The following is a 9,565-nucleotide window of genomic DNA, read 5'->3' on the forward strand; positions in this document are numbered from 1 at the left end:
TGTGTGCGCCTTTTGATATATGAGGTGAAACAAATCACCACTTTTGATATGTAATATTAGTATTTTTTTGGGCGCAAATTATGTCACTATTGATAAATGTCCCCTATTGAGTGCAGAATGATAGGGCAAAACTAGAATTTTTTTTAAATGTTAAAAAATAAAAGTCTGAAGACTTTCTGAATGGACTGTATCCACTATTTGCTAACTTCAAGCATATATTGAAATAATCTATGCAGTTGTTTAGCTAGTTCATTAGTGACTTCATCTTATTTTCACATTGTGTTTTAGCTCTTTCCTTGAGCCCTGAGTTTCCAGTCAGAGAATACGTTTGAAAATGTTATTTTGGTTTTAAGCTATCCCCCATATCCACTGTACATGTACGGTGGATGTCAGGTCTTTAAGCCTTGCACCCATTCATGAGCAGAGCAGGAGTCACAGCCATCAGATGTTAGAAACAGCTTTGATCATAAACATGTAACTCCTCGGATGCTGTGACCAGCCATTTAGAAGGAAAAAGCTACCTTCAACTTCTAAACAGTTTCTGCGCGATGTGATTGCAAGAGTAGTTTGGTTGCTATGGCAGCCAGGAGCCTTGTGAAGTCTCCCAAACCTGATTTAGAACAGTTCCTGTTGCAGTCTATGGTATCAGACATGTTGAAAACCCCTAGGGGGCTAAAAATAAAGTTAAAAAAGTAAAAGTTTTAAAAAATATAAAATAACCCAAAAAGAATTAAACATTTTAATCACCTGTCTTTTCCCATTTTACATATAAAAATAAATGAAAAATTAAAAATACTTGAAGAGCATCTGTCAGCAGATTTGTACCCATAAACTAGCTGACCAGTTGCATGTTCGCTTGGCAGCTGAAGGCATCTATGTTGGTCCCATGTTCATATGTGCCCCCATTGCTGAGAAAAATATGCTGTTTTAATCTATGCATATGAGCCTCTAGGAGCAATGTGGGCGTTGCCATTCGATCTAGTTAAAAACAAAAACACAAAAAAAAACAAAAAAGCTGTCTTGTTAAAAAATTATTCTGCTTTAAACATCAATTAGCAGCAGCAGAGAATGCCACAAAACACTCCCTCTTGATTTGGGGGACCCAGCCAGTCCCTAGATAACAAGGAAAGCCCACTGAAAATTATGTAATCAGCTTATTATCTGGGGATCCTTCTACCAAAAAGAGGATTTGTCCAAGGCAAACAATCCTTTTATTAGATGCCATTTTACTGAGTAAACATAGCAAATGGTTCAACAATCAGTCATGCCTTGTAAGCAGAAGTGGTGAAATCAGTGGACATAAACACAGAACACTTACAATACAATTTAGTACATTGGTCTACTGATGCTGGTTATAAGCTAGTCATTTTAAATGGATGTTTTCTCAACTATTCGTTGCTCATGTTTGGCTTGCGAAGGTTGATATTTTAGATGACAACACCATAAGTAGTAAATGACAAATCACAGATCAATCTCGGCTGGGATATATGGCCTGGTCCATGCTTCTATTGATGGAATTCACATCTGCAGTTTGGCATGAAAATATTTCCACAGATCACTACAACAGCGAAGTCCAGCATGGCAGGTCAACTTTTCCACAAGTGTCTGCCTTCAATAGGCATGTGTCATGTTTGATCTTGTGAAAAACCATGGTCTAAATGCACTTCCTAAAACTCAAGTGTTACATAAAAGAACAGTCCTATTGGGATTTCTTCTACCTGTTATGGTCCTGGAATTTGTCTATAGGTATCAATATAAACAAGTATTTTGTTTTTCAGGTTAACAGCTGAACTTAAAGGGATTGTCCAATTTCACGATATTGATGACCTATCCGCAGGATAAGTCATCAATATCATATCAGTAGGGTTCCATCTACTGGCACCCCCATGGATCAGCTGTTTGAAAGGGAAAGGGTGCTCATGCAAGTGATAAATCCTCTTTAGATTTTACCTAATGTTTGCTATCTACTTTGTAGTGCCAGTGCAGTGTAGTTATAGTTTCCTCTTCCATTCAAGTTAACGGAATGAAAAGCTGAATTTACCCTGCACCATCATTACAAAGAAGACGGCGAGTAGGTTGGGCTCCTTCAAATAACTAATCGTCAGGGGTGCCGGGAGTTGGACCACACTGATCTGATATTAATGACAATTAATGAGGATAGGTATTTTGCTAAATCTACTTATAATTTTCTTCTAATTTGAGATTAAGTATGTTTACTTGTATACTTGACCATTACATCAGTTAAGTTGTGTGTCAGTCTTGGTGTCAACAAAAAGGCCAACAGCTAACTGCATGCATGTATAGTTCTATGTAAGTGTGATGTGCGTATAATAGTATATTGCAAACATTATTCAAGTTATCAATGTCAGGTATTACAATGAATCCATTTAAAAGCATCTCTGTTAAATACTCTCATAAGTCTTTCATATAAAGGCCCACTGAGGTGAGCATGTCTGCACTAAAGGATGTGGGTTTTGAGTAGCAAATGGTTTGTTAAGACTAGTTTCCTGGACCTACTGGATTGATAGTAAACCCTTTATCAGTGCACTATAAGAGACAAGACATAAAAGCATCATCCAATTGAACACTATTATGTATATATACCCCTTTTCATATGTACCGTACAGCGCCATGGAATGAATGGGGCTATAATAATAAATCATCTTAATACTTATACATCTTTGATTTAATGGACAAAATCATGAAACTATGGGACATACTGTATGCCACATATAAGGTAACTAATTGCTGTGGTTGAGATGTACAAAGGTGCAAGTACAGTATCTCACAAAAGTGAGTCCACCACTCACATTTTTGTAAATATTTTATTCTATCTTTTCATGGGACAACACTGAAGATATGACACTTTGATACAATGTAAAGTAGTCAGTGTACAGCTTGTATAACAGTGTAAATTTGGTGTGCCCTGGAAATAACTACACACAGCCATTAATGTCTAAACCTATGGCAACAAAAGTGAGTGCACCCATAAGTGAAAATGGCCAAATTGTGCCCAATTAGCTATTTTCCCTCCCAGGTGTCATTTCAAAATTGACGTATGAGTGCTGCCAGCATTGCTGCAGAGGTTAAAGGGGTGGGAGTTCAGCCTGTCAGTGCTTAGACCATACGCTGCACACTGCATCAAATTAGTCTGCATGGGTGTCGTTCCAATATGGAAGTCTCTTCTAAAGATGATGCAGAAGAAAACAGTTTTCTGAAGAAAAGCAGACTAAGGACATGGATTACTGGAACCATGTCCTGTGGTCTGATGAGACCAAGATCAACTTATTTGGTTTAGATGGTGTCAAGCGTGCGTGGCGGCAATCAAGTGAGGAGTACAAAGATAAGTGTGTCTTGCCTACAGTCAAGCATGATGGTGGGAGTGTCATGGTTTAGGGCTGCATGAGTGCTGCCGGCTGTGGGAAGCTACAGTTCATCGAGGGAACCATGAATGCCTGCACATACTGAAGCAGAGCCTGATCCCCTCCCTTCACAAACTGGGCTGCAGGGCAGTATTCCAACATAATGCCCAAAACACACCTCCTAGACTACCACTGCCTTGCTAAAGAAACTGAGGGTAAAGGTGCTAGACTTGCCAATCATGTCTCCAGACCTTACCCCTATTGAGCATATGTGGGGCATCCTCAAACGGAAGGTGGAGGAGCGCAGGGTCTCTAACATCCACCAGCTCCATGATGTCGTCATGGAGCAATGGAAGAGAATTTTATTGGCAATCTGTGAAGCTCTAGTGAACTCCATGCCCAAGAGAGTTAAGGCAGTGCTGGAAAATAATGGTGGCCACACAAAATATTGACACTTTGGGCACTTAGGGGAGTACTTACTTTTGTTGCCACATTATTGGCTGTGTGTTAAGTTGTTTTGAGGGCTCACCAAATTTACACGGTTATACAAGCTGTACACTGACTACTTTACATTGTATCAACCTGTCATATCTTCAGTGTTGTCCCATGAAAAGATATAAAATATTTACAAAAAAGTGAGGGGCGTACTCACTTTTCTGAGATAATGTACACTTTTGTATATCGTTAGAGTTTAAACAGAGAGATGCCTATTTTAGAGGCAAGAGGACTTATGAGACATACCGCAGTACACTATGGCACTATGGGCTCTCCAACATCTTTATCACTGTCCTGTCTTAAGCCCTATAAGCAGCAATCTTGACAGGGTGCAACTTTGTAATCTATGGGCTCTGCTACATCTTCACCACTGTCCTATCATAAGCCCTATAGGCAGAATCTTGACAGGATGCAACTTTCTAATGCATAATTTGTCCCAAGTGTTGCCTATGGAATAGTACTTTATGAAAGTACATAAAATATTTTATGAAGGGGTTGTCCAACAGCCAAAATGAATTTCCACCGGGAATGTACCACTGAGCCTCTGCGGGTCACATACCACTCTGGGACACATCATCACTGATGCCAGTAAATGACTGCAGCAATGCACATAAGCACAGATGGGGTATCACACTAAGGACCAAAAGAAGTGAGGATGGGACCCTTAGCACTGGAATGAACAGTTGAGTGTATTTTTCCTATTTTACACACATTCCAAGTGGTAATTAATGTTGGTATTGGAATCAGACAACCCCTTTAAGGTCCACACTGAAAATGAATAAAACAAGGCACAAAAAATATTCTTTATTGATGAATTAATATGAATAATTATTGATAGAAATAAACTCGTTGGTTTATAAGGTGCAAACAGAAACTTTGAGTAGATTTTACCATTTGATTTAAAATAGCCTTAATGAAGAAAGATGTCAGTAATGACATGTTTAGCACATTGATGATGGCCTAGACCAGTGATGGCTAACCTTCAGCACTCCATCTGGGTTGAAACTATGACTCCCAACATGCTCCATTCATTTCTATGGAGTCCCGAGAACAGCCAAGCAAGTGTACATCTTGCAAAATTGTGAACATATTAAACATAGTATATAAAAAAATGCAGAAGGCTTCATTGTGTAATAAATTAGCTTTATATACAAAACACTATACAATCTTTTTTATAAACATAAAGCTACTGTTACTCGGTGATCAATCACCTTTTAGAGATCTGGACAAAAAACAATCATCTACCATAAGTCCATTACATAAAATAAAAAAAATAAAAAACTACACAGTCGAAAGCAAAAGACTCTGTTACACTGTGTAGTGGCAATAACAGAGTACTGCACCTCAAGTGAAGTACACCGATGATGTAAACTACACAGTGAACCGAACCTTCTGCTTCCTCCTCCCCCCACGGAATGGAAATAACTGATGGGTTGGGATGCTGGGTTTTAAAACCACCACTGTCTGATCTGATATTATCCTGAAGAGAGGTCATTAGGTCAAAAACTAGAAAAAACAGGCCTGCACAAAGACTTACATGTCTTTTCTGTTCATTAGAAAGAGAACCATTTCTCTAACGCCACCTGTGGAAGTGGCTCCCTATGAGTCAAATTCTGACTTTTTAACAAGCCTTGGGACATGACAAGGCAAAACAGCCAAACCAAATATCCATCCATCCATGGCTTGGCTATTTTCCCTCGTCATGTCCCAAGGCTTGTTAAAAAATTGGATTTAGACTCTTTTTCCTTGGGAGATACCTCTTTACATATTGTTTTCCCATACGCATTGCCAATTAGTCTCCATACCATGGAGCACTTCCAGTAGGTCCCCACACAGGGCTAGTCCCTTTAAGGAAAGCAAGGAGTTCAAGTGGTCCCTATAGGGAACATGCCATGCCATGCCATGCCAGGCCAGTTAAGTAGAATAGAATTTACATTGTAATTTGTCAGCTTGATTCCTTACAGCAGATTTTATTTTGCCTTTATAGATAACATAGGGAGAGGTTACCCTCCAACACAGGCCTGCATCTAAGAAGAGACAAACAAACAAAAAGTTTGCCTTGTATATAGTACACTATATATCCGTAGGGGGTCATTAAGCTGAAATATGCCTATATGCGACTTCTCCCCACTCACGCCAGGTTTAAAATTATGGGCATGGCGTGGGTGGGGAAGACCATCTCATTTACCATTTTCTACGACTGAAACAGCTGTCTTACATTTAGAACTCCCGGAGGATCAGCCGAAGTTATCATGAGGCCAGTCCCTCTTCATAACTTCGGCAGAACCACTGCCAGCTTAGGGGTCCAAAATGCTGGTCTTAATAAATGTGCCCCATAGTGAATTTATTGCAGCTGCAACAGCATAAAGGGAAGCCATTTTTTAGGCTTAATCAAGGCTTAAAGTGTATCCATTAGCGTACTTTTCCTTAGCACCTTTGATGATGTCCCTAAAGTGGTTGTCTCAAATCTTGTGGGCAGATGGGCACTTATAAATAAGTGAGGTAGGAACCCCACCGCTTTTATCTAAGCTGAAAAGATTATCTAGGCTCGAAAACTAATTTTTATCCTTTGTATAGGATTCCCATTTCTTGGCCAATGTTGAGAATGATTAGAAACATAGTCATAGTAATGTTTAAGTTCCTTTATGGTGGTGCTAAAATAAAATTGAACATTTACTGCTAGGTTTCCCCACAGATTACAGCTGATTGTTGGGGGTCTCAACAGGGTGACACTTTTTCTCAGCTTATTTTTTAGAAAACCTTCTATAAAGTAGGGATTGTCCAACGTGGACAACCCCTTTAAGAGTAATTGCGATAAACAAATCTCATGGATGATCATAGCTTTCCATGTGAGCTTCATATTGCAAAGTAGCCCAAACTCCACTGCTGGTTCTAAGAAGAATAAGAGCTGATAGCTGGAGGGGTTGTTCAAAATGGGCAACAACTTGAATTCAGTGTGTTGTTGAACCATTGGATCCATTTTCAGAAAAGAAAAACCTGTGGTTTAATGAAAATACAACCTTACATGTTGAATGAAAAGTGACAAAAACATTGCAGTTTATGGGTTTATACAACTCAATTCAGAAATTAGTATCTAGAAAACATGCAACATCTAACCAATCTATTTAATCTGTTCAGGAGAACATCATGCTGATGATTCACAAACATGTTTTTTCCTGCAAGGCTCCATATTAGCTTCCTCTACTTTGAAGCCTTCTGTCCTCCATTTTCTGGTTGAACTTCAGTATGACTTATGTTACCTCACTCAGACCATGGCTTCCTCCAGCAACCAGTAAAGCCACTTCCTCTCAAAACTTCAAGTGACCTTCTCTAAACTCACAGGGAGAGCAGAAATGCTAATTTAAACTGCCTACTTGAAGGTCCTCCTGAAAATACAAATCCCATTAGCTGAACACGGCATTTCTAGGGCACCTTTGTTGAACTCAGCTTAGCAGACAGTTATGAGAAGATGGTTACCAGAATGAGGAAGCTTCATAATGAGCATGGTGGAGCTGGAGCAGCTTTGTGCTATAAAGTCTGGACAGAAACCAAAACAGAGATACTGTTAATGGAGAACAGGAAAGGCTAGGTCTAGGAGGATCTCCAGCTTCTAATAGCTCTGGTCATGCCAGCTCTGTTAGACTGGCTAAAGAGTGTACTTTCCATACAGTACATGGAATGAGAGAACAGCAGCTTTAGCTGCTCTCCTTCAAGGTTCTCCAGAAGCACAAGCCTTGAGCTAAACAACAACCTCTTCCCTCCCTCATAGGCAAGATATTTCAACCCATGATCCAACCTTCCATGTCAACACGGCTTATGAGGGAGGGATACCAAGAAGACCTCTTAATATGCAAGGGGAGGGTATAGGGGACAACCCAAACCATGCACTGATTAAAGAGGTCACCCTGTCATGTTGGCCATGCAGCCACCGAGCCATCTGTAATGTTCCATATCCCCTGCTGTGTCTGTCACTACCTGACTCCACATATATACAGAAGTGCAAACAAACATCACCTTCTTATTCCCTTGCCTTTCTCCTCAAGCTCGTTTTAATCTCCACCACATGGGGGTGTCTGGGTAAAGGAGGGGGTCAATTAATGAATTCATTAATTAGCCGCCCTTCTTCTCCTCCTCCTTCCATATCCACCACCACCACCTCCTTTCTTCTCCAGACAGCTCACCAAAGAGGCTTCCCACCCCTCTACAGTATTGTAAAAGCCACCCCAAACCGCAGATCATGACAAACTCCAGTATTCTCCTGGTAGACATCACAAATATAAGGACACAAACAATAGCAATTAAGGAGAAGATGACTGGAAAGGCACACTTACAGAGCGCTCTGGACGTGGCTGCTCCAGCCTCTTGTTGTCCTCCTCCCTCAGATAATAGCGTTGTGCCTAGGTAGGTGGAGAGATGATGGCTCTCCTCTTGGAGTTCTTTCTTGCTGCTACTCTGAGCAATGGAGGATTGCCATCTTCCTTGCTTTATTTCTCCTCCTCTCTCCTTCACTGGCTGCTGCTTCTCTGCAGCTGCAGATGACCTGAAAGATCCGTCTCTCTCACTGAGTGTGTATGTGCGTATGTGTCTCTGCCTCTCTCTGAATAATGAGCAACCAGAAGGGAGAGGGAGAGTGAGAGAAGACAATCTCAACCACACAAAACGCTAGAGCACCAGGGGGTGCACAAAGTCTTTCTAAAAGCAAGGAACGTGGAGACATGTCTCCTATCTCTGGAACGCGTGCTAGAAATATTCAGTAGAGCAGGGCTGAGATGAAAGGACTAAGCTTGGGGGATGGGGGAAGGAGAAAAAAGAACTTTTCTTTCTGCTTCTCTGTGAAGTGCTTAGAATGCAGGAGTCATCTGCACCATGGAGATGGAACACTTTGAGATGTAATGGACTGTACTGAAGGAACATGGGGTGGGGCTTCATGCACTGCTGTAATGTGACCTACAGCAGATAGCCACTACTTCCATTCAGTCCAGGATGGAAGCAATCTGGAGCAGCTTGCTTCCTAAATATGGATTGCTAATTTAGATCACTGATGTAGCTAAAGTATGAAGGAAATTCTCAGCCTTGCTTGTAGCAGAAGAATACAGGTGTACTGCATGTTCCTACAATAAAATTATCTTTTGTTGACAAAACATTGTTGGTATATCTTGAATTTCCAGTAATATCTTCCATTAAACTTTCTACTATCTTGCATGATTCTGGAGAAAATATAATGATGATGGTCTTCTGGTGTGTATCATACTTAACCCCACCCAAAAACCTTGGGTTTGACTATAATAATCCCAAAGTTTCCTACACAACCTAAGTCATCTTGAATAGAGTCTAGCATGCTGAAATCTTGTTGCCTTTCTTTGGAAAATTTTCCAGCCCTTTTGTCTGTAAAAACTTGCAAGTAAAGAGGTGGTAACCAGTGAAATTTGGTTTTCTAAGATAATTATTGTTGTTCATGGTAAACAGAAATGTATTCTTAGTTTTTCACAGGATCATCTTTACGTTACCAAGAACAAAAATTCATGTTAGCCTCTTCCATGTATCACAAGAACATTGACAGCAAAATAAGCTCTCCAGGGTGAAGATCCCTTCCTAAGTGGACTCTTGTGAATGTGCATAATCTTTTCCAAACAGCTTGCTGCTGTCTATTATGACGTTGGGGAATAAATGATGATGAAAATCCTTTGTTAGGTAATGTCGCTTTAAAC

The 9,565-nt window shown here is 40.3% G+C and overlaps 1 protein-coding gene across 1 annotated transcript in view; it reads right to left on the bottom strand.

The window, feature by feature from the left end:
* ZNF462 (zinc finger protein 462) overlaps positions 1-8,542 on the bottom strand; it is a 120,635-nt gene extending 112,093 nt beyond the window's left edge. Inside the window, 1 exon segment of the mRNA XM_040417208.1 lies at positions 8,189-8,542. The gene's annotated coding sequence lies outside the window, so the exon portion shown is untranslated.
* Positions 8,543-9,565: the final 1,023 nt, after the last annotated feature.

This window comes from Bufo bufo, chromosome 2 (assembly GCF_905171765.1).
Source record: "Bufo bufo chromosome 2, aBufBuf1.1, whole genome shotgun sequence".
Taxonomy (NCBI): domain Eukaryota; kingdom Metazoa; phylum Chordata; class Amphibia; order Anura; family Bufonidae; genus Bufo; species Bufo bufo.